Source organism: Leopardus geoffroyi, chromosome E3 (assembly GCF_018350155.1).
Source record: "Leopardus geoffroyi isolate Oge1 chromosome E3, O.geoffroyi_Oge1_pat1.0, whole genome shotgun sequence".
Classification (NCBI taxonomy): Eukaryota; Metazoa; Chordata; class Mammalia; order Carnivora; family Felidae; genus Leopardus; species Leopardus geoffroyi.
Window position 1 is genome coordinate 580,164 of NC_059340.1, and position 22,780 is coordinate 602,943.

General features: G+C 55.0%; 1 protein-coding gene and 2 long non-coding RNA genes across 11 annotated transcripts in view; all 3 read left to right on the forward strand.

Annotated features, from left to right (window-relative positions):
- The first annotated feature begins 2,114 nt into the window (after positions 1-2,114).
- LOC123589078 lies at positions 2,115-5,209 on the forward strand. Its single transcript, XR_006708152.1, has 2 exons — positions 2,115-3,740; positions 3,821-5,209. It is a non-coding gene; the product is annotated as an uncharacterized LOC123589078 (long non-coding RNA).
- Positions 5,210-7,412: 2,203 nt separating this feature from the next.
- On the forward strand, positions 7,413-10,884 carry LOC123589082. Its single transcript, XR_006708156.1, has 2 exons — positions 7,413-7,999; positions 9,261-10,884. It is a non-coding gene; the product is annotated as an uncharacterized LOC123589082 (long non-coding RNA).
- Positions 10,885-15,345: 4,461 nt separating this feature from the next.
- Positions 15,346-22,780, forward strand: part of SUN1 (Sad1 and UNC84 domain containing 1) — a 53,920-nt gene continuing 46,485 nt past the window's right edge. For 6 of the 9 annotated variants that reach the window (XM_045460680.1, XM_045460676.1, XM_045460681.1 and 3 more), the window contains exon 1: positions 15,371-15,477. The gene's annotated coding sequence lies outside the window, so the exon portion shown is untranslated. Of the gene's footprint in view, positions 15,478-22,780 lie in introns of all 9 variants that reach the window. The other 3 variants (XM_045460679.1, XM_045460684.1, XM_045460688.1) reach the window with 3 other exon arrangements.

Sequence of the window (22,780 nt, forward strand, 5' to 3'; positions counted from 1 at the left end):
ATCTCCTTTCTGTGGCCTCTGTGAAAACACGGCATGTCTCTAGGGGCAGTTGGTGCAAGCTAAAACATGTAGCCCCAGACATGCCCGTATAAAGTGCAGTAGTGACTAAACCACGCTGTATAGAACGAACCGTACGTAAGAGGAGAGAGCTAGCCTGTTTGCTCTCGTGCGCATAAACTAGTTCCGGAAGGGCACAGAAGAAACTCGTGAGGGTGGTGGCCTCCGGGGAGGGCGCCTGCGTGACAGCTGCAGTGAGAGTTCTATCTGTGCCCTTTGGTGTCTCTGAATTTACTTTCTTATAAAAATGTTTGTTGGGGCGCCTGGGTGGCTCAGTCGGTTAAGGGTCCGACTTCAGCTCAGGTCATGATCTCGCAGTTAGGGAGGTTGAGCCCCCATCGGGCTCTGCGCTGACAGCTCGGAGCCTGGAGCCTGCTTCGGATTCTGTCTCTCCCTCTCTGCCCTGCCCCTGCTTGCACTGTCTCTCTGTCTCTCAAGAATAAATACATATTTTTTTTTAAAGTTTGTTCATCTTGAGAGAGTGAGCTGCGGAGGGGCAGAGAGAGGGAGAATCCCAAGCAAGCTCCTTGCTATCAACACAGAGCCCAACGCAGGGCGTGATCTCCGGAACCATGAGGTCATGATCTGAGCAGAAATCAGGAGTCAAGACGCTTAACTGACTGAGCCACCCAGGCGCCCCCTAAGTTGTTTTTCAACCACTGAATCAACATGGTCATTTCAGGGACCGTTACCCTCTTTTCTCTACTTGCACATGTGCAAACTTTGTGTGAACATTTCCATAATTGAAAGTGTTACAAACCTGAAAAACAATCCTGGGACGATCTGGAAGGCACAGGCTCAGACTGGTGCTGAGGCCACCACTCCCCAGGGCGGGGGGGGGGGGGGGGGGGCGTCACCTTTACTAGACTCACCTTTCCAGTCGCCTTACAATCAGGGTGGAAAATTAAGTTTTCTCTAAAGGAAAAGCTTTCTTCCTGACTTTTCTCCATCTTCCGGACTGTCTAAACAGCCAGGGTCATCGGACATCCAGTCACTGCCTGTGTGATGTCAGACACGAGGGAAAAATTACTACATGTTACTTAGGGTGGGCTACGGATTTTCAGAGGCCACGGGCAGTGCGGTCGTGGATGAGAGCTGCTGTCCCAGAAGGGAGGCTGCAGCCTGGACTCTATTCCCCCAGCCCCTCCTTTGACCTGGGAGTGTCCTTGGCCTTGTCCCCAGGGTCTGAGCCTCCTTCCTGGGACTCTTCCTGGCTGGGGCAGGGAGGCCTGGGACCTGCTTCGAGGACAGCGGCACTGGCTGATTTCTCCCCGGGCACCTGAGCGGGGTTTTCCCATTTGGGACAGTGTAACTTGGAGACACGGCAGGGCCTGTCGCTGGCGGACGAGAAAGATAACCATAGACAGAAGAACCTATGAAGAAGTCTAAGTGTTCTCTCCCAGGCCTAACTGCCGGGCGCCTTTATCCTCTAGGACTTCGTTAGTTTACGTTTTTGTCCTTCAGAATGTGAGTTGGCCGTTTTGGCTAAGATTGAGCGCAAAGAGGTGCAGCGACCACGGCAAACGTAAAACCGGGAAACACTGAACGCAGGCGAACTGGCTTTGGTGTGCAACGTTGGCAATGTTTCGGTCTACAAGCAACAAGATCAACTGTTCTGGGCTGTGTGCGCACGCAGGGGCGTCCTGGTTCTAGTGCGAGCACACCCACCAGTCCTGCCGCTTGCACACCGGCAGGTGACCGAGGCTGGGCAGGTCAGCAACCTGCTGGAAACGGCCCTCCTGGGGAGGCTTCACTCGTCCTTGAGAAGGGGCCCTGGGCCTCCTGGTGGGATGACGGCCCTTGCCACTAACCCTCTCATCAAAGGGCTGTAACCCGCACATCTTTCCCTTATTCACGACATGAAATTTATTCTTGAGAAACCACCGTGAACATTTCACACACGACTTGAAACCCCTGATAAAACACGTAGTGGCAAAACCACGATTAGGCACTACCAACTTGTATAGGACTCGCTCTAGGACAAAAGCCTATCTTCCCCCAGCTGCGTGGCCTGGGATGCCTCGGATCGGAGCCCAAGAGCCCACCGCCAGACATGGTGGAGGCGCCAGCGTCACCTAGCAGCCCGACATGTAGGGCTGGGTGCAGCTGGGGGCAACTGGGGGCAGCCGGCGTTCCCCGCGCCCAGGGTTGCTGGGAGGGTCCCCGGCGCCCTCCCGCCCCGGCCCCCAGCTCCCCTAGCGCACGCGCCCCTAGCACCCCCAGCACGCCCGGCGCCCGCCCCCACAGCCCCCGGGGCCCTGTCGCCTCCGAGTAGCCTGACAGGTGCCCCTGCTGTCGCTTGGAGCACGTGACCACCAGCCGACGACCCGGCGAGCGCCGCCCCGCGCCTGCGGCAGCCGACGCTCCGCGAGACAACGGCGCGGGCGCTTCTGCGCCGTCGCCCCCGATTGGCCGCGTCCGGGTCACGTGGCCGCGCCCCTCCCCTGGAGGGTGGCGGTCCCGGGTCCGAGCTCCGCCTCGGCAGTGGCTGGTGCGAGGGTGGCGTTGTCCCCCTCCACCTCCGAGAAATGCACCTGCGGTCCCCCGGGTGTTCGCAGCCTGCGCTGCTGGCGCCGGTTCGAGCCGAGCGTTCTTCCCTCGAAACAGCGGCCAACCGCGGTCAGAACGACCCGTTCGAGGTCAGAGTGTCCGTCTCCCGAGCGTCGGTCTGACCCAGAGGAGGTGCTTGGGCCACTGGGCTTCGAGCCCATCCTCACCGGGCTCACTCCCCCCGCCGTCCCTACTCGGGGAGGGGCCCAGGGGGCGAGGGGAGGTGGTGCCGACCGACTGCAGCCCCGAGCGCGGCAATTAGCCCTTCTTCCTGGGGGGGGGGGGGGCGGGAGCCGAGGCCACACCCTGCACCTCCAAGTGCGGCCCGGACCGCGGGCACTTAGCCCCTCCTCCTCCGGGATGCCCCGCCCGTCGAGGCCTCGCCCCGCACCTCCGACTGCAGTCGCCCGCCCCAGACGCCGCCCTCAGAAGCTCCGCAGGGCCCCCTCCCCCACACCCCCTCCGCGCTCCGCTGCGGGGAGTCCACCTGCTGCCCGCCGCAGCAGCCTCCCGGGTGGGAAGCACAGCCCTCGGGGACCTGGGGTGGGAGGAGGCGGCCGGGAGTGCCCTTCCTTCCGTCGTCACCACACCCTGCTGCTGCTTCCGAATGAGCCTCTTAACGAACGGGCGGGTCCCAGGGCCGGCTCCATCGGGAGAGCACAGGATGAGCCCGATGCGTCCTGTGTCGCTAGAAGGGAAGGAGGCGCTCACCAACCGATATGGGGTGTGCAAGGGCTCAGGAGCCAGCCCGGAGGAGCTCCCGGCGGCCCAGGCTGGAGCAGTAATGAGCGCAGAGGTAGTGCTGTTGGACGATAACTGTTTTCGTAGCTGAACACCCACGAGTCCATAGCGCTGTAAAGAAACAGCAGCCAAGTCGGTGAGGGAGAAGGGACGGGCCCTTTCCTGTAGAAATATCACAAGAGATGTAGTAGGGGTGAGGGAAGCCGGGGAGCGACTCGAGGCAGACGCCACCATGGTGCCTCCACCGTGGGGGTCACCGCGAGATCGGAAGGTGCTAAGATCAGCGAGCAGAAGCTGAACTGCTTCACATCTCTCCCCCAAGACGTTTGCCGATTAACGGGAACAAATAGTGACTTCACAGTGGAGAAACTTGATCGACGCCCCGCAGCCAGGTGATGAAGCCACGGCATAGTCCCTGATGTGGCAACGCGTTGAGAATGGCCCAACATCACTTCTGTGGTTTTCTCGCCAGGATCCTGGGAACAGGTCAGAGAAATACAGCAAGACATTGTTCAGCCAGAGTGCTCTCCCAAAGGGCCACGCTCCCGGCAGATAAGGCAGTCCTCAGGAGCTGTCCCAGATTGGAGGTGTGTGAGGAGCGTGACAGCCAAAGGCGACGTGGGGCTCTGGACTGGCCCAGACCGGGAAGAGTACGTTAGTGGAAAACATGAAATCTGAATCGAGTCCGGAGTCCGTTGACCGTATGCGCCACGGACTGAATATTCACGTTTTCCCCAAACTTGGCCTTCGAAACCTAATCCCCAGTGTGATGGTGTCTGGAGGCGGGACCTGCGGGAGGTGCTGAGGTCCTCAGAAATGGAGCCCTCCTGAATGTGACCCGCGCCCTCATAGAAGAGCCTAGGGAACCAGCGCGTCCCTTCTGCCACGCGAGGACGCCGAGAGAAGACAGCTGTCTGCGAACCAAGAGGCGGGCTTTCGCCAGGCACCAACCTGCCGAAGCCTTGGCTTTGGACTCCAGCCTCCAGGACCGTGGGAAGTACACGCTTGTCGTTCTGGCTCCCCAGCCTGTGTTATTTTGTTCCGGCGGCCCCACCAGACTGAGACAGTATTGCACCAGAATGAGCTACCTGGCTTTGATATTTATGCCATAGATCTGTAAGGCGTTAACGGTGGGACAAGCTGGGCAAAGCATTTGCGAATTGTCTGTGCTTTGTTTTGCTTTGTTTTGTTTGCCAGATTCAGGTGGGCCAGGGTGAATTCATCCTTCTCCTGGGCTGGGGGAGCAAGGGGAGTCCACGTCCGGGCTGCCCTCGTGTCCCGGAATGGGGCGAGCTGATGGGAAGCTCGGGTGGATGCCCTTCATGGGCTCTCGGGTGCCCAACCTGCCTTTACCGGCTAGGCGAGTACGGATGTGTCCGGCAGGGACAAGCTCGGCAGATTGGAGAGCGGCGAGGAGCCCAGGTTGGGGGGCTTATGGATGAGCAGGAGGAAGGTGGCAGGAGGTGAGCTTGGACAGATGGCCAGCGTGTCATGGGGGCCACATCAGGTGAGGTTAGAGAAGGAATCCTCACCCACCCCTTCACATCTCCCACCTCCATTTAGTACGGTTTGAGTATCCTTTTGGGTTTTTCTCAATTACCTGTGTAGCATTATGTCCTATTTCCTACTTAAAGCTCTGTATCTGGTCCAGCAGCTTGGATGGTTTCTGCGTCCTCTCCCACCACAGAAGAGAGGGATCCCACCCTCCCCTCGGCCTCCCATGCCTCCACCGCCTCCTGGCTCACGTCACCTATGCTTTTGCCTGGACATTGTCCGGGTTGCTGCTTATCATTAGACGAGATTGTGTTGCTTGTAGGCTGATGCCAAAGTCTAGAAGTCAATCGGCAATATTTTCCCTTTATGGCTGCTATATGAGTTTTATTTCTTGAACAACCTTTTGAACGAGCATTTTCTCTCTTAATGCCCGATGGCCTTAAGGAAAATGATTACATTCCATGAATAGCCCAAGATGTTGCCATAGTTTTCTTTGGGCCATATTTGCACAGCTCATGGTTACAGCTTTTCATTTTATTTATTGAGTTTCTGATTGCCTTTATTTTTTCCCATTTTCTAAAGAGCGTGCCTTCATCATATCATCACGTTGACACGACCTCTCATGCTAGATCGTGCCCCAGATGCCCGCCTTTTCCCCTGGAGTGGTCAGTCCCAGAGCTCTCCAGCCTCTTTGCTGTCCAGGCCTGCTGCCCGGCCGTCAGTGTGGACATCACCCCACGAGCCTCCGGACTGGCCCGCTGCTCAGCTGGTCCCATGCTTCCCCTGTTCTCGGTGTCCTTGGTTCTCTGATATACGTTACAAGCAGGTCCTCAGAAAGGGGAGTCTTTGCGCGCTAAGAAGGCCTTTAATTTGCCGTCCTAGCGGACGTAGACTTGTAGATCCCAAGTCTCCCCTCAAATGGTGAAGGCACAGCTCTGTTAGTGTCTTGCTGTTGACAGTTTGGTGACGCTTCCTTTGTAAGAGTCATGAGTTCAATTTCTGGATGCTTTTAACATCCTTCTTTATCCCTAATGTTCTGTCTCAGTCGGTTGGGCGTCCGACTTGGGCTCAGGTCATGATCTCACGGTTCGTGGGTTCAAGCCCCGCGTCGGGCTCTGGGCTGACAGCTCGGAGCCTGGAGCCCGCTTCCGATTCTGTGTCTCCCTCTCTCTGCCCCTCTCCTGCCTGCGCTCTCTCAAAAATAAACATTACAAAATATTTCCTGGCATAATTTTTCCAAGGGTGTGTGTCCATGCAAACAAATAGGCCCAGGGTCCATTTGTTGTACAGAATCCATCCGCCTCACGTGGGTCAGTCCGCCCCCCCCCCCACCGCCTCCCAGAACCCAGAGTCAGATACATCGTGTCCAGCAGAAGCATCATGTAACACGTATGCATCGAAATTTTTCTAATGGCTGCGATAGGGGAAAAAAAGAAATGGAGGAAATTCATTTGGATAACATACTTTATTTCACCCAGACCCAGTATCTAAAAAAATTATTTCACTGGTCAACCTAAAATAGAATGAGTTATTTTACATTCTTTTCTTCATACTGAGTCTTTTCAAATCTGACGTGTGTTTACACACACAGCACGTCTCTCTGACGACCGATAGGACTTTCAACCATCGTGGTTCACCCAGAACCACCGGGGTTCTGGCTCTGAGCGTCCTGCACCCCAGGAAGGCCAGCCGGGGGTGCAAAGAGCGCCAGAGTTCCTCAAAGGGTCTGGAAGGTTGGGGGTAAAGTACAAAAGCTTGAGCACGTGGTGAGCGTGAGCAGCTCGTCTTTGAATTTGACTTTGACAAAGTCCGTGACTTTGGACTTTTGCTGCAGGAGTGTCTTAAGGTGGTATTAGGTTGTCCTCCCATAATGGGTTTTTCCTCCCGTTTTTGCTACAACACAGCTTGCCTGCGAAATGGGAAAATAATAAAAGCTGAAAAGCGGCTGCCACCTGCAGCGGCTGTGGCCCCACTGCGGCCTGAGCGACGCCCTCGCGCCCCATCAGAGGCAAGCCTCGCTTCTCTCCCGTCTGGCTCCCGGGTCGTGGTATGCAGGCCGCCCTCTCTCCTCTGGACTGGTTCAAGTCCCCAAGCAGGTGGTGTTACAATCCGTGGGGGAATTTCATCCACAGGCAGAATATGGGGAAGGCTGCTTTCCAGATGGTTCATGATGGTTCACATGCAGTCTACCCCCTTCACTGTTTTTTTTTTTTTAATTTTTTTTTTCAACGTTTATTTATGTTGGGGACAGAGAGAGACAGAGCATGAACGGGGGAGGGGCAGAGAGAGAGGGAGACACAGAATCGGAAACAGGCTCCAGGCTCTGAGCCATCAGCCCAGAGCCCGACGCGGGGCTCGAACTCACGGACCGCGAGATCGTGACCTGGCTGAAGTCGGACGCTTAACCGACTGCACCACCCAGGCGCCCCTTTAATTTTTTTTTTTAACGTTTATTTATTTTTGAGACAGAGAGAGACAGAGCATGAACGGGGGAGGGTCAGAGAGAGGGAGACACAGAACCCGAAGCAGGCTCCAGGCTCTGAGCCGTCAGCACAGAGCCCGACGCGGGGCTCGAACTCACGGACCGCGAGATCATGACCTGAGCCGAAGTCAGCCGCTTAACCGACTGAGCCACCCCGGCGCCCCCCCCCCCCCCCTTCACCGTTTTTAAGTGGGTCGTTCAGTGGTATTGTGCGGCCGCCACCACCGTCCGTGTCCAAAGCGCTTTCGCTCTTTGCAGAACAAACCCTGTCCCCGTTGAACACGCCTGCCCCCACCGCCTACTCCGTCTTTGTGAGTCTGAAGACCCCGGGACCCGACGGAAGCACAATATACTACAGCGTCTGTCTTACCTCACCGAGCGCCACCCATGTGGTGTCAGGTTTCCTCTCTAAGGCTGACATTCTGTGTGCACGGGCCACCTTTTGTTCCTCCGCTCGCTTGTCAGTGGATACTTGGGTGGCTCCCACGTCCTGGCCGTTGGGAACCACGCTGCCGTGAACGTGGGGCGAAAGCATTTCTTCGAGTGCTTCGTTCCGTTCTTCTGGTCACGTACCCGGCCGTGGAATTGCTGGGTCACCCGGGAATCCGTTTAAGTTTCTGAGGAGCTGCCAGACTGTTTCACAGCGATGGCACCATGTTGCCTTCTCATAAACTGGTTAATTTTACATTATGTGAGTTTCACCTCGATTAAAAGAAAAGTTAAAAGGGGGGAGTTGCTCAAGGCCAGGATACGGACTCGGGCTGTTCCTCTGAGTGACCTGAGAGGCGCGGGTGGTTGTGAAGGGAGAGGTCATGGGACCAAGAAGGGTCTGACGGCTAAGCCGGAGCAGGGACACCGGCTGGGAGGCTCCTGTGGTAATCTGAGCAAAGAGCGGTAGTGGCTTGCGTCAGGGTCATGGCCACAGAGAGGGGACGCGGTCCGAGTCTGCATCTGTCCGCAAGGTAGAGGGCAACCCGAGAAGAGGTGGATTGTAGGTGATCGGACGTCTGCAGCCAGAGGTCAGGGATGGTTCCCATCTGGAGACACGAATCTCGGCACCCTCAGCCGACGCCGTGTTGAAAGGAATGCGCGTTGGACAGAAATACGACGTCCAGGGATGGGCATCGAGGGGTTGGAGGGATGAGGAGGCTCGAAGAAGCCGAGGAGGAGCCGGAGAGCCAGGGGACGCGTGGAGCGGGGTTGGGGGGGAGCACGATCCAGATGAGGCTGCCGCCAAGCACTGGCTTCCGTGAGGCGGAGGTCGGCGGTGGTCTCAGCAGAAGCGAGGAGGGCTCCAGAGAGAGCAAGAGGAGGCTGGGGGAGCGGATCGTTCCTCCAAGGAGAGGAACGAGGAGGCAGGCAGAGGAGGGCCCGGGAGGGTTTTTGAGTTTTGTGGTTCGGTTTTTCAGATGCGAGCGAAAGGACGGGGGAGGGGTACAAGATGTCCCTCAGCAGGTTTATGAAACACACGTGGTGGGGTGATGAGTGTGCCCACCAGAACCCCGAACATGACTTCATTTGGAATAAGGGTCTTTTCGGATCTAATTTCAGTAAGAGTCTCGCGATGGGGTCACCCTGGGTTAGGGCAGGCCCTAAGCCCACTGACGGGTGACCTTACAGGAGGAGAAAGGCAGGAAAGGACACCCACACGGGGAAACAGCCAGAGGCAGAAGGCCACAGCAAGGACGGCAGGAGCCTCCAGAAGCTGGAGAGACACGGAGGGACCCTCCACGCTTACGCACAGCAGCCTGGAAGGGCCTCCCTCACGAGGCTCCTTGCAGCCCTTGGCTGGTGCTGTTAGGGACGCAGGGTGAATAAAACAGAGAGAACCCCTCGTCGACAGTGAGCGCACCCCTACGCAGATCTTGGAATTCTGCAATTTGGGAAAGCTGGCCCGGAGCGGGACGTCCACAGCTGTCTGTCTCGTTCCTTCTAGGCATCCCTACGTTGTTCGCGTGTGAAACCACACCAGGGCCTGGGAGCCACCGTTGCCGGCCGCAGGGCACAGTCACAGACAGCAGAGGCCAGCAGGTCCTTTGTGGATGACACCCCCCCGGCCCAAGGAGGACCCAGAAGCAGCAGGGGCAGGAACCAGCGCAAGAGGGGAAATTGTTCCCCCTCGCCGGGCGGGCGCTGCCCCTGGTAACTTTCCTAACCCGGCTCCCGGCCAGCCCCGCCCCCTGATCTCATGCTGGCCCTCGGAGCCGGGCTTGGGTTTCTGACCCCGGCTTTCCTCCTCCTCTCTCGGGAGTCAGGTTCTGTTTACAAGGCTTTCCTCCTCCTCTCCCTGGAGTCAGGTTCTGTTTACAACTGAAAGCAACCGTGCCAAACTGGAGGCAGGAGCTCCCGGAGGAAAGAGAACTGTTCCCTCCGCGGTCGCTGCCCTCCGTCTGCTTCCCTGGCCTCGAGCTGAGACCGTGAGCAGCCGTGTCACCGCCCTGTTTCCACTCCGGCCGGGCTGTGACCAGCAGCAGCGGGGAGGCGGGCATCGCAGGCACCGGCAGTTTGGGAGTGTGGTGGATGGGCTGGCAGCCCACCAGGCTGTTTGCCTCCCGGCAGAGAAGCAGACCCTGGCTGCCCTTTGTGGGGAGGCCCCCCAGACCCTCCCGCCTGCCTCTCCTGGTCCCTCCCTTACGCGGAGGCCTCCAGCACCCCCAGGGGCAACGTCTTCTCCGGTGTGGAGACCAGGCCGTGGGCTCTGGGTGCAGAGGCCACTTGAGTCATGCTCCTGAAAGCCCTTGTCTTCACGCACACGATACGTGACAACCAGGAGTGTCCCTTGGCCTGGTGAGCCGGGGTGTAAGGTGACGCCTCGGGCCTGCAGAACGATGGGGTTTCGGAGGTGAGCAACCCACCTGCCCGCAAGCCCACGACGTGGGTCCTGAGGCCGTCCCCAGACTCCAGCCTGTCTGCTCCAGAGCTGACCCTAGGTTCCATCCCATGTACTTCCTGCTGTCACTGCTGTGTAGCAGTGGACATCCCTTACCGGTCACCTCCAGAGGGCCGGCCACTGCAAACACTTTACCTCCATTCTCGCACAGACCCTGCAGGTACACATCATGAATCCTGCTGATAGGGGAGGCCCCTGGGGCTCAGAGAGGCCGAGGACTTTGGCCCGGGCCACACAGCTCCAACTGGCTGAGTCAGGGTGGGTGTGAGGCCGGAGCCGCCGGTCCCCCCCAACCCACACTCCCCCCCGCTTAGCCCTTGGGGGAGAATAACAACCTACAATCTTCCACTCTTCGCACCTATCGCGACTCTATTCCGCACCTGTGGGTTAAGGCAAAATGGGTTTTTGAGTGGCGTGAAATTATTTCGAAAAAATCGTGTTTAGTTCCAAAAAATGGGAAAGTATCAGAGGAAGTTTGATTCTGTTGCTTCTCTACCTTGACTGAAATCTGGCGGGTTTTTCTTCATTAACTCTTTGGAATTTATGTGGTTGTAAATAAATAAATTATACTTGTATTCACTCATAGGATCCACAAACATACCGAACTCATTTGTTTCTATGATACATGTAGATATTTACATGATATATAAATGTACTGTTTGTAAACATAGTCTGTATTTAGTCATGTTTTAATAACTTCTCTAAATGCAATATAATAACTTTTTTTTAAAGTAGGTTTCACACCCAGGGCAGGGTCCAACATGGGGCTTGAACCCAGGGCTCTGAGATCAAGCCCTGTGTGAGCTGAGACCAAGAGTCAGACGCTGAACCAGCTGAGTCACCCAGACGCCCTTGAAATAATGACTCTTTTTTTTTTTAAATGTTTGTTTATTTTTGAGAGAGAGAGAGAGAGAGAGAGACAGAATGTGAGCAGGGGAGGGGCAGAGAGAGAGGGAGACACAGAATTCAAGGGTTCCAGGCTCCAAGCTGTCAGCACAGAGCCCAATGCGGGGCTGGAACTCATGAACCGTGAGATCATGACCTGAGCTGAAGTCGGACGCTTAACCAACTGAGCCCCCCAGGCACCCTGAAATAATAATTCTTAATAGAACACATAACCACATTAAGTCGAACATTTATTATGAAGATAGCTGTGTCTCAAATTGGTAACGTGTCGTCTCGGCACCGAGAGGCCCCACGTGTGGGTAACGCGCTAGCGAAGCTTCTGCGCAAGACACACCCTGGGAGGGGACTGAACACCCACCACTACGAGAACATCAGGTCAGATCTATTCTGTCCTCAGTGTGGAATACGACACATCCGGCGTCAGGGATAGAGTCGAGCCCTCGAAATCAAGGGGTTCCATCTCAAATGCTAACGTGGGGGGCTCGCTGAGCAGAGCGGGGCACTCACTGGTGCACTGATACCCAGGGCTGTGCGTCCTTACAGGGACCTGCTCGTGTGCGGAGGAACAGCCACTGCTGATCTGTCCGCCAGCCTCCTAGCTGAGGGAAGGCATCGAGGGCTGAGAAGGGGACGGGGGAGCATTAGCCCTATGGATCATCTATCTATCATCTATCTATCCATCCATCCATCCATCCGTCTCCTCCTTACCTAGTTATTTATCTACCATCAATCTGTGTAACGTCCCCCACCTCCCCATCAAGTGTGGAAGGAGGCGGTAATTAAACCCTCCTCCATGGCCATCATCGTTGAACCCTTCTCATTTTACCCATTATTTATTCTCCGTATCCTTCCCTACTCCATCGCCACCCCCGTCCCCATAGGCATCTGTACCGTATGCTTGCTGTCTTTCTTGTTGCCAGTGTCCTCATTAGACATACAGCACTGTTTGGGGGTGTTTTCGCTTACCTAAATGGTGTCCTGCTGCGGGAAGGAGTCAGTATGTGTTAGTCTGGGTTCTCCAGAGAAACGGAACCGGTGGGAGACACGTCATGTACGCGAGGTACGCACCCACAGGACATCTGGATGTATGTACCATATATAATAAGTTTATGTGTGTATATATATGTGTGTGTGTGTGTGTATAAATATATGAAATTGTCACATGATTATGGAGGCTCAGACATCCAGTGGCTGGAGACCCAGGGGGCCGATGCTGTGAGCTCCAGTCTGAGTCTGATCCAAAGGCAGGAGAAGACCGATGTCCCAGCTCAAGGACAGGCAGGCAGAGAGACACAATCCTTTCTCCCTCTGCCTTGTGCTCCATCCCGGCCACAGTGGATTGGACGAGGCCCACCCACACTGGAGGGGGCCATCTGCCCTATCAGTCTGCTGAATCAAATGTTTATCTCATCTGGAAACACTCTCACAGACATGCCCAGAATAATCTGTGAGCAAATATCTGGGCCCCCGGTGGCCAGTCCAGCTGACACATAAAATTAACCAGCACCCCATCTTCCCAGTTCGCCTAGGCCGATCCAGGCTGTTGCCCCACTGGGCCGGGGGGGGATGATGGAACAGGGCCCCCCTGTCTGCCAGGGTGTCGGGGTCTGCACGACCAGAGGTGTCCTCACTGCCCCGCTCGACACGGCCAGTGCCCATCTACCCACTGCCGAGTACAGCTTTTTGCTCCTCCCTAGGGTGTCAGGATGGGTGTCCCGGAAGGGAGGGCCTGCTCAGGTCCCCTTCCCACGGGTCCGGGGCGGGGTGTGGAGTCACGGGGCGCGAGCATCCCTGTGCCCCCGACCCGCGCACCAGCGCTTGGTGGTACCCACCCTCTGCTGCCCGCTGGACGGAGGTGCAGAGGGAAGAAGTTACTTACTTCCATTTGCATTCTTTGGATCACAAGTGAACTCAAGCATCTTATCTTTTTTTTTTTTTAATGTTTCATTTATTTTTAAGACAGAGGCACAGAGCATGAGTGGGGAGGGGCAGAGAGGGAGGGAGACAACAGAATCCGAAGCAGGCTCCAGGCTCTGAGCTGTGAGTACAAAACCCAATGTGGGGCTCGAACTCACATACTGCGAGATCATGACCTGAGCTGAAGTCAGGCACCTAACCAACTGAGCCATCCAGGCACCCAGACACTTTGAAAATTTCTAAAACTTTTGAGTTAATTGTGCAAAATACAGATAACATCAAGTAGGAAGAGAAAAGCAATCTCAGACGCCCCTCCTTGGACAGAATTACAGCTGTCAGTTTTCTGTGCCGTGTGTGCGTGAGCCACGGAGTCCTACGGCCCGTGCGTGTTGCGGTGAACCGCTCGTCGCTTCCTAAGTGCGTTTCAAGTCCTGGCCTCTGCATTTACGTGACACCGTAAGGCGCTCTTTTTCAAGAACTAGCTTTGTTCCTGGACTTGTGTCTTCCTCCCGTGATTTAAGTCTACAACGTCACGTTCCAGTCAAGTTCTCTCATTGTGATCTCACACTGACTGTCACTTGAAGAATTCTTTCCTTTTCTTTCTTTCCTGGAAGCCAGTGTCCACACGTACTCTGCTTCCTTGAACAGTGAGCGAAGGCCTCTCTGTCTTTAACTCCCACCTCGGGGCGCTGGCACCTGCACTTTTCTCTGCCCAGAATGTTCTCTCCCAAGTTCTCTGCTCGTTCCCTCCCTTTGGGTCTCAAGTGTCACCGCCACATTTAAATTTGCAGGCCCCCTACATCCTAGCCCTGTGTCTGCTTTGTTTTCTTCCAAGGTGCTCACCACATTCCCAGACCACAGAAACACACGGTGCTGTTCCCGCATAGCTCTGCCCCCTGGAACACGGGGACAGAGAATTTGCACCTCCGCACCTGCTACAGTACCTGGCACCCGGCAGACATGCGTTCAATCAGTGCAATCCCAGTAAGGAGGACACAGAGGACTGAGGAACTGTCCAGGAGAGAGTGTGCTGGGTTTGGGGTAAAGGGATCACCAACCGGCCGGGCGAGTGGGGAAGGTCTAGTGGAGTAGGCGGCCAACAGCGAGAGGGAAGGGGGGCAAACAAGGCAAGTAATGCAAGGGCCCCCATCGCCCCGACGGTGCTCATAGAGGTCTCTCCCTTCTCAGGCCTTGTCTCGAGAGGCTGGACGAGCGTCCTCCAAGGTATTCGTCATGGTGCTGACCCGCCTTGCACAGCTATGGTAACAGATGGATTCTTTCAAACCGGTTCACTGGTACATTCCGGTCGCAGCCAGTTCAGTCCAGACGCAGCAACACAGGCCAGATGGAAGCCCGCAAGGGTGGTGAGGGTCGCAGGAAGGGCTCCAGGTGTGGAAGCTGTTCCCCAGCTCAGGTGCTCACCTGAGTCGGCACCACTGGGTTCCTCCCTGATTTCTGCCTCTTTCCCCATCACTGGTACTTCCCCAGGTGGCAGAGACAAGATACGGGGGGGGGGGGGGCGGGGGGGCTGTGGGTTTCCTCCCATCACTGTGTGTGCGCGCGCGCGGGCGGTGGGCTTCGCGGAGAAGAGGCCACTGTCATCTCTGCTTCGACCGCTTCTCCCTTCGACCGCATCCCATCCTGCTCGGTTTCCCCTTTGCACGTGACTCTAGTAAGTGCCTCCGTTTCTATTGTTTTGGCCAAGGATATTTTTGCCCTTCTGCCCCCACCTCGAAACCAAAACGGCTACCTGTGCAGCTATCTGTGCGCCTCTAAGGCGACCTGTGCACACGCGGGCGCGGACCCCCGAACTCCCCTTCAGGGAGTGAGCTCCGGGGTGAGCGCCCATCCGCGGCCCTACAGACGCGGCCTTAGCGCGCGGCTCGGAGCGGAGAGGCGAGTACTCGCTCCGGCCTTCCCGCCCGCCAGTCTGTCTCCCCTTCCGTAGAGGGGGGCGGAGGGTCGCTTCCGGCGCCGCCCGGACAGCGGGCAGAAGTGGACCGGGAGGCACGGGGCGGGGCGCCATCGCGGCCCCCAGCTCCGCGGGGCCGGGACAGGACTAGGGAGTCGGGCGACCGTAGCGGCCCCCCTTCCCCGCGGCCGCGCTCCCGCCTCCGCTCTACGGACCCCGCGACGTAGGGCCCCTCCCGCCGTACGGCGCGGCGCTTCGAAGCCCCGCCCACTCCTCCGCCTCGGGGACCCGGCCTCAGCTTCCGATAGGCCAGGCCCCTGGATAGGCCCCCTCCTCATTGACCGAGGAGCTTCAGGCGGCGCGCTCGAGATTGGTGGAAGTCCGTGTCGCTCCCGCCCCGCCTCCGGGCGCGGCGCGCGATTGGCTGGCGTCCGCAAGGTCTCCTCTCGGGATCGAGTCTGGGCGGCGCGGACCAGGCCCGGGGCGGCAGCAGAGGCGCCCGGCGGAGGTGGCTGTGGCGCGAGGCAGGTGAGCTCCTGGGTGGGGGTGGAGGGCCGGGGCCCGGCGAGGCCGGCTGCGGGCACAGGACTGGGGCCAAGGCGTCCCTCAACGCGGGCGGGAGCGGCGGGCAGGCGGCGACCGGCGCGGGCCGAGCCTCGGGCCCCGCCTGGGCGGCCAACGGCCGCCGCCCCCTCCTCAGCCCCGAGCGTCCCCGCACCTGGCCCGGGTTCGGAGCAGGCCTGGCCCGGGGCGTCCCCTCCGCCCGACGTCAGTGGCGTGCCGGGGTCCCGGCTGGACGCTGGGGACGCGTGCGCGTCTGAAAGCCTCTGTCGCCGCCGCCCCCCGCCCACCCTGGGTGCTCCCGCCCCCCGCCCCGGGTATACCCGGGCGACCTCCCCCCCCCCCCCCACGCATCGTGGATCCCCGCTCCCGTCCACACACCTGGGCGATCTGGCACCCTCGACCCCCCACACCCGTGCGCCCCCGACCCTCCTCACCCGCGTTGCCCCGACCCCAGCCCTCCCCCCTACACACACCCCCGCGCGCCCCCGTACCGCGCCTCCCCCCGCACCCGCCTCATTCGGGCGCCCCTTACCTCCGTCCCCCCCTCACTCGTCCGGTTCCCGGCCTCGGGGTGCTCGACCTCCCAGGAGTCCTGGGTTGGGTCGGGGGGCCGCCCTGCGTGTCCGGCTGGGGACGCCCCCCTTTTCCTGCTCTGCGGCCCGCAGACAGAACGCACCTGTGTTGCCGGGCGGGGCCGTCGCCCCACGTCGCAGTCGCGAGCCCCGGGCCCGGTCCCCGGTCCCCGGCCGCAGGGAACAACCGCCGGGGAGCCCGGTTGCTGCCGCGCTGCCGCTGTTGGTGGGCAGGGCTCCCCAGCGCCCCCCTCGCTCGGCTGCGGTGCCCGTGCCCCTAACCCCGCGTCGGAAAGTCTCGGCTCGGCTCGTGGGCGTTTTCTGAGCTTCCGGGGCTGCTGCCCAGGTGGGAGCTGCCCTGGGGCCTGGGTTTACAAGCCGTTTGTGCCCCCGGACGCCTCGGCCCAGAACCTTGGGTTTGGGTTTGTTTTCATCCATTTCGGTTTATACAGTTATTCCAAGTCGGGAAACTCATGATGGTTAGTTAGTTCTGGGGTATTTTCCCAGATTAGTTCCTCTGACAAGTTTCTCCTCTTTATCTTGTTTCAGTTTTCTTTTTTTCTGTGTGTTTTAGAAATACTGTTACTTTGGCATTGGACCTCTTGGACCTTATTTCTACTCAAAAATAAAATCTTTATCTTTCCCATTTTTTCCATTTTTGTCTTTCTGTTTCACTTTGTAGGCCATTTCCTCAATCTTCCTCTAACTCTTATATTTGACATTTTATTTCGGCCACCATATTTAACATTTTTTTCAATGTTTTATTTATTTTTGAGGGAGGGAGAAAGAGTGCAAGTGGGGGGGGGGGGGAGACACAGAATCCGAAGCAGGATCCAGGCTCTGAGTTGTCAGCGCAGAGCCGGTCGCGGGGCTCGAACCCACGAACCGCAAGATCATGACCTGGGCCGAAGTCAGACGCCCAACCGACTGAGCCACCTAGGCGCCCCTTGGCCAACATATTTTCAATTTCCCAGAGCTTTTTTCCTCTAAAACTTAGTGACACACTTACTTTGTAAATGTGGTAGCACCTCATCGTCTCCCTCTGTAACCTCAGCGTTTGCTCGCTTTGGTATATCTTGGCCGAAATGTTGGGTGATCTCGAAGAGAGTGGGGTCCCGCACGGTCCTTTGGAGGTTCTGTGCACCTGCTTTGGTCTTAGGGCTGTTGGCTGATAGCAGTTGGCTTTCCTCATCTTTAGGTCCTTCTAGTGGGCTTTTTATATTCTCAAAGAAGGGCTTTCCTGCCTCTCGCCTTGTTTTCAAAGTTGGCCGGAAGAGTGTGGCTGTGGCCTCCAAAAACTAGTAAGGAAGTGCTCACTCCTCTCCCTCTTCAGGAAGACATCCGGGAACTTGAGTTTTCCTCTTACCCTCTGGTGTAGAGAGCCCTTGGTTTTATTCTCCGGTCTTTTTTACGGGAAGGTAGGAAGGGACTTGACGCCTAGTAGCTAACTGCTACTTTTTTTTTTTATTGTGGTAGGACGCTTAACACAGAATTTGCCACTTGAATCTGTACAGCTCAGTGGCATTGAGCGCCGTGCACAGTTGTCACCACCGTCTGGTTTCACAACTGCTTGTTCTGCACCCTCCGGGGGAGCCCCCAACCCGCTAGCAGGCACATCCCCGCTGCCCACTGCTTCCGAGCTCTGGCGTCTGCTAATCTGTTTTCTGCCTACGGATTTGTGTATTCTGTATTTTTTATATACACGGGTTCATCCGATATGTGATCTTTTGTGTCTGCTTTCTTGCCCTTAGCATAAATTTTTCAAGGTTTATCCGTGTTGTATAATGTGTCAGTACTTCGTGCCTTTTTATGCCTGCATAATATTCCACAGCACGAATCTACCACATTTCCCATCCATTCATCAGTGAGTGGACATTCGAGTGGCTTTCATTTCTTATTATGAATGATGCTCCGGAGAACATTTGTACTCAAGTTTTTGTTTGAGTACTTGTTTTCAGTTTTCTGGGTATGTATCTAGGAGTGGAGTTGTTGGGTCATATGGTGGTTCTATTTAACGTGTAGAGGCACCACCAAACTGTTTTCCACAGTTGCTGCACCATTTTACATTCCCACCAACTCTGTGTAAGGGTTCCAGTCTCTCCATATCCTCTCCTGACTTGTTTGCTTTGTTCTGTTTGTAATGGTCTTCCTAGTGGACGTGAAGTGGGGTCTCATTTTCATTTGCGTTTACCTAATGACTGATGAGCGTCTTTTCACGTGCTGGTTGGCCATTTGTGTATCTTCTTTGGAGAAATGTGTGTTCGTTTTCTTTGCCGATTCTTTATCTTTTCTGGACGAAGTCCAGTTCATCCATTGTTTTTTGTTGTTGTTGCTTATGTGTTTGCTGTCATATCTAAGAAACCATTTCAAATCCACGATCATGAAGATTTACCCCTGTGTTTCACTTAAGAGTCTTAAAGTTTAAGGCATCTATGCCTTCCATCGGTTTTGAGTAAATTTTTGTATGTGCTGTGAGGTGGGGGTCCAGCTTCATTCTTTTGCATGTGGATGTCCATTTGTCTTAGCATCACCGTTGAAAACTCTGTTCTTTGATTTGGTATCCTTGTAGAAAATCAGTTGACCATAAATGTATGGATGTATTTTCTGGACTCTCAATTCTGTGCTGTTAGTCTACATATCTATCCTTATGCAAGGAACAACACTGTTTTGTAGTGCATTTTGAAATTGGGAAGTGGGAGTCCTTCAACTTTGTTATTCATTTTCAAGGTTGTTTTTGGCTGTTTGGGGGTCCATTGCAGTTCCATATGAAGTTAAAGATTAATTTTACCGTATTTGCAAAACAAGACCGTTGGGGTTTGATAGAGATTGCATTGAATCCGTAGATCTCTTAGGAGTGTGTTTCTGTGTTTCAAAATACTAACTCTTCCAGTCTACGAACAAGGAATGTCTTTCCTTGTATTTTTCTTCCATTCAGCAGTGTTTTGTAATTTACAGCGTACCAGTCTTGTACTTTTTTGGTCAAATTTATTTCTAAATGTGTTGTTCTTTTTGATGCTATTGTGAGAGGAATATTTTTCTTAATTTCATTTCCAGATCGCTCATTGTTAGTTTGTAGAAATACAACCGATTTTTGTGTGTTGATTGTGTATCCTGCAACCTTGCTGAAATTGTTAGTTTTTATAGTTTTTTGTAAGTTTTTTAGGAGTTTCCATACACGAGACCATGTCATCTGTGAATGGAGATAGCTTTGCTTCTTCCTTTTCAATTTGATGCCTTTTGTTTCTTGTTCTTGCCCGATTGCTCTGGCTGGAGCTCCAGTACAATGTTGAATAGCAGTGGTGGAAGCGGGCATCCTTGCCTTGTTGATCTTAGGGGAGAACTTTCAGTCTTTTACCATAGAGTATAACGTTAGCGGTGGGTTTAAGTAAATGCATTTTATCAGGTTGGGGAAATTCCCTTCCGTTCCTAGTTTGTTGAACATTTTTATCATGAAAGAATGTTGCATTTTGACAAGTGCTTTTCCTGCATGATCACGTGGTTTCGTCTGACTGCTTCTTAAAGAGACTTCCAGCGTTTGATTCTTTCTGTATTTTTGGTTCTTTTCTACACACTCACTTGTAGATGTACGCAGGTGCCACTGTCTTAACCATTTGGGGGTTCCATGATGACAATCGCGTTATTTCTCCACGTTCCTCATTGTAAGCTTATGATTCAGCTTTTTATGGCATAGGTGTGTTTTCATTTATCCCTTTGCTTTCTAGTTTCCAGGTTCTTGCTATTTATTGTGTTCTCCTCCTTTGTTTTGCTCTGTGGATATATGCCTTTAGGAAATATGCCTTTTTAGGAGGGGTGTGCCATCTTTGTTCAGTGCATCATTTAAAACATTATTTTATTTTATTTTTTGGGGAGAGAGAGTGTGTGTGTGCAAGCTGGGGAGAGTGCGTGTGTGCCCAATGAGCGATCTGGGCAGAAGGAGAGAGAGAGAGAGAGAGAGAGAGAGAGAGAGAGAGAGAGAGAGAGAATCCCAAGCAGACTCCCCACTCCCAACGTGGGGCTCAAGCCCACAACCCTGGGATCATGACCTGAGCCGAAATCAAGAGTCAGACATTCAACCAACCCAGCCACCCAGGTGCCTCCCCCCCCCCCCCCAGTGCACCATTTTAAACTGGAAATTCTTGGGTGACCTATTTTCAGAGAAAGCTGGCATTTGATGGAGTGTCTGCTCATAACCATTGTTTTCTGGTCTGAATTTATGATGGTCAGATGGTCTCCAGATTCTGAAAATAGAGCCAGTTTGAATTTGCTAACAGTATAAATGCCAGACGACATTTTTGAGAGAAGTGACAGGGGATGAACGTTGCATCTTTCAGCTTTGCAGCTCCTGTCCTCACCTAAATACTTCAGGGTGAGGCAAGAGCCCAGGGAATTGCAGTGACCATGAGGCCCACCGCTGGTTCAGGTGCGGCGGTCTTGAGGACACCACAGGAGGGAGCGCCCACATCTGGGTTCACAGGGCGGGCGGGAACAAGACACTGATGGTGTCCCAGCAGGAGTGACGTGGGACCTGAGGTGCTGCTGCACCTCTCAGTGGAATAGCCGTGCCCATTCTCTGTCTTCCTCCCCTCGGAACCCATTGCTGTTAGGGCTGCTCGCCCCTCTGGATTTCGTGTGGAGGAGTGTGGACCTGCTGATGCGCGTGTGAAACCGGTTCACTTCCACTGGACCCAAATGAACAGGGTTGGCAGAGGGGAACTTCTGCTGCTTATGATGCGCTGTTTGTCATAATCGTATGTTGTAGTCGGTTCTACTTCATTAAGTAACTTGTGTGATTATTAGGCGGTCTTGCGGTTTGAATCACATCTGTAATTAACCATGCTTGTTATTTGGGCGCGTCGTCTTTGGTCTAGTCACACGGGCACTCAGTGATTGGTCACTGGTTGCAAATTTTCATTGAAGAGGTAACTCTGTGACAGATGCTTTCTGGTGTTTGTGCAGAATGAAAGGGGTCCCAGGTGTAAGGAGTGGGGAGAACACTCGGAATAGATCAGCGATTCCCAGCAGGGGGGAGAAGCCTCTCTGGGCACTTGAGTAGCTTCAGAACAAAGCGGTGCTTTGCCTGGGTGCTTTTTCAGTCCTTGTCTTTGTTTTGTTTGATCTTCAATTAATGTTATTAGAAGATGTGAGCTATATCTAGAATATGGAAAACAGATCCGTTGGATGGTGTCTTCACTTGTTGCTTATGCTGCCAACCTTTTCACTACCAGAAGACCCTCATTTTTCGCCTGGTGCTTCGCGGATGCGAGGACAGAGCATCAAAAGGGTCATTGAGAACTGTGTGCATTAAGTGTTTACGTTCATGGCACAACTAAAATCCTGTAATTGCTGTTGCCAATTACAGGTGGAAATAAAACAAAGCTGATACAGCTGTTTTGATCAGTGAGGAAACAGGAAAAGTGTTTTGAATGCATCGGGAAGAATGAGGTGGCCCAGGTATGCATGACCCTCCCTGTCCGTGCACGTGTGTAGCTCTCGACCGTGGTTTTGCCAAGCGCACTGATGAGCAGTGGAGACCACTGAGGGACTCGAGGATTTTCAGTCTAAAGGCACGCAGCAGTGAGTGCCCCACGGTGCAGACACCTACGAGGGGTTCATTGGCTCAGAGAGTTCAGGGTTGGGGTGGAGGGAAAGACTCATTAATAGGTAGTTATTACAGCTTCTGTCAAGTGAGGGCTGCTGGGGAGCACTGAAGCTAGCATCTAACTTGGACAGGGGGGTTGGGAGCTCCAGGAGAGCTTTCTGGAGGCGGTGTCTCAGCTCTGAACTCCCAAGGATGAGTAGAAGGTAGCCAGGAGCATTTGGGGTGGAAAGAGCCCAAGGGAATGAGGACGGGGAATCAGGAGGACATCCTAGACGAGGGAAGAGTGTAGGAACAGTGTGTAAATGGGATAAGGAGAGGAGGGTTGTCTTGAGGCCAGGCTTTCAGTGAGGCTGCCCTGTGGATTGCTGGCAGATGGAGAGGGGAGGTGGGGCGTCTGGGTGGAGGGTTCTGTGCATTCAGTCTCTTACGTCTTGTGTCTGGGTGCTAGGGAGCCAGGGTGGCATGTGAAGGCAGTGAGGTGGTTGATCTTTTTGTAGACAGACCATTCTGGCAGTATTCTGGCTTGAGGGGGCAGGCCTAGAGGGCGGAACTAGTCAGCATGCTTGCCGGAAGCCAGCAGGAGATGGCAAGCAGGGGGAGCAGGACTGAAGAGGGGGTGAGCCACTGGAAGGAGAGAAGCAGGCTGGTGGGTGATCTGGACAGCCTGGATTTAGTTATTGCAGACCATCCTGATGGAAATGCTCAACACAAAGTAAAGTTGGATGCTTGCCTGACTTAGATACAAAGGAATTACGGGTTAGGTAAATCAAGTCAGAGTAGTAGAATCCGTAACAGACTCTTCGTGTGTTCTTGGGTTGGGGGAGGCCTTTCTGAGCCCGATGGACATGAGAGTCAGGGAAGGACTGACAGCACAGCCCAGGTCACCGTCGGCCAGTTCATTGGCAAATGGGGATGTCCCGGGCCTGTGTGACGCGTATGGTTGACATCCTATAAAACAGTAAGAAAAAGGCAGACCTCCCAGTTGGGTCTTCCTCCCGTGTCACAGTGGCCGCACGCGGTCCGAGCTCCCAGTGGCGGCGCCACCGGGCGTGGTGGAGCCTGGGAAACGACGCCCAGTTGCTGCTGTGGAAGTGAC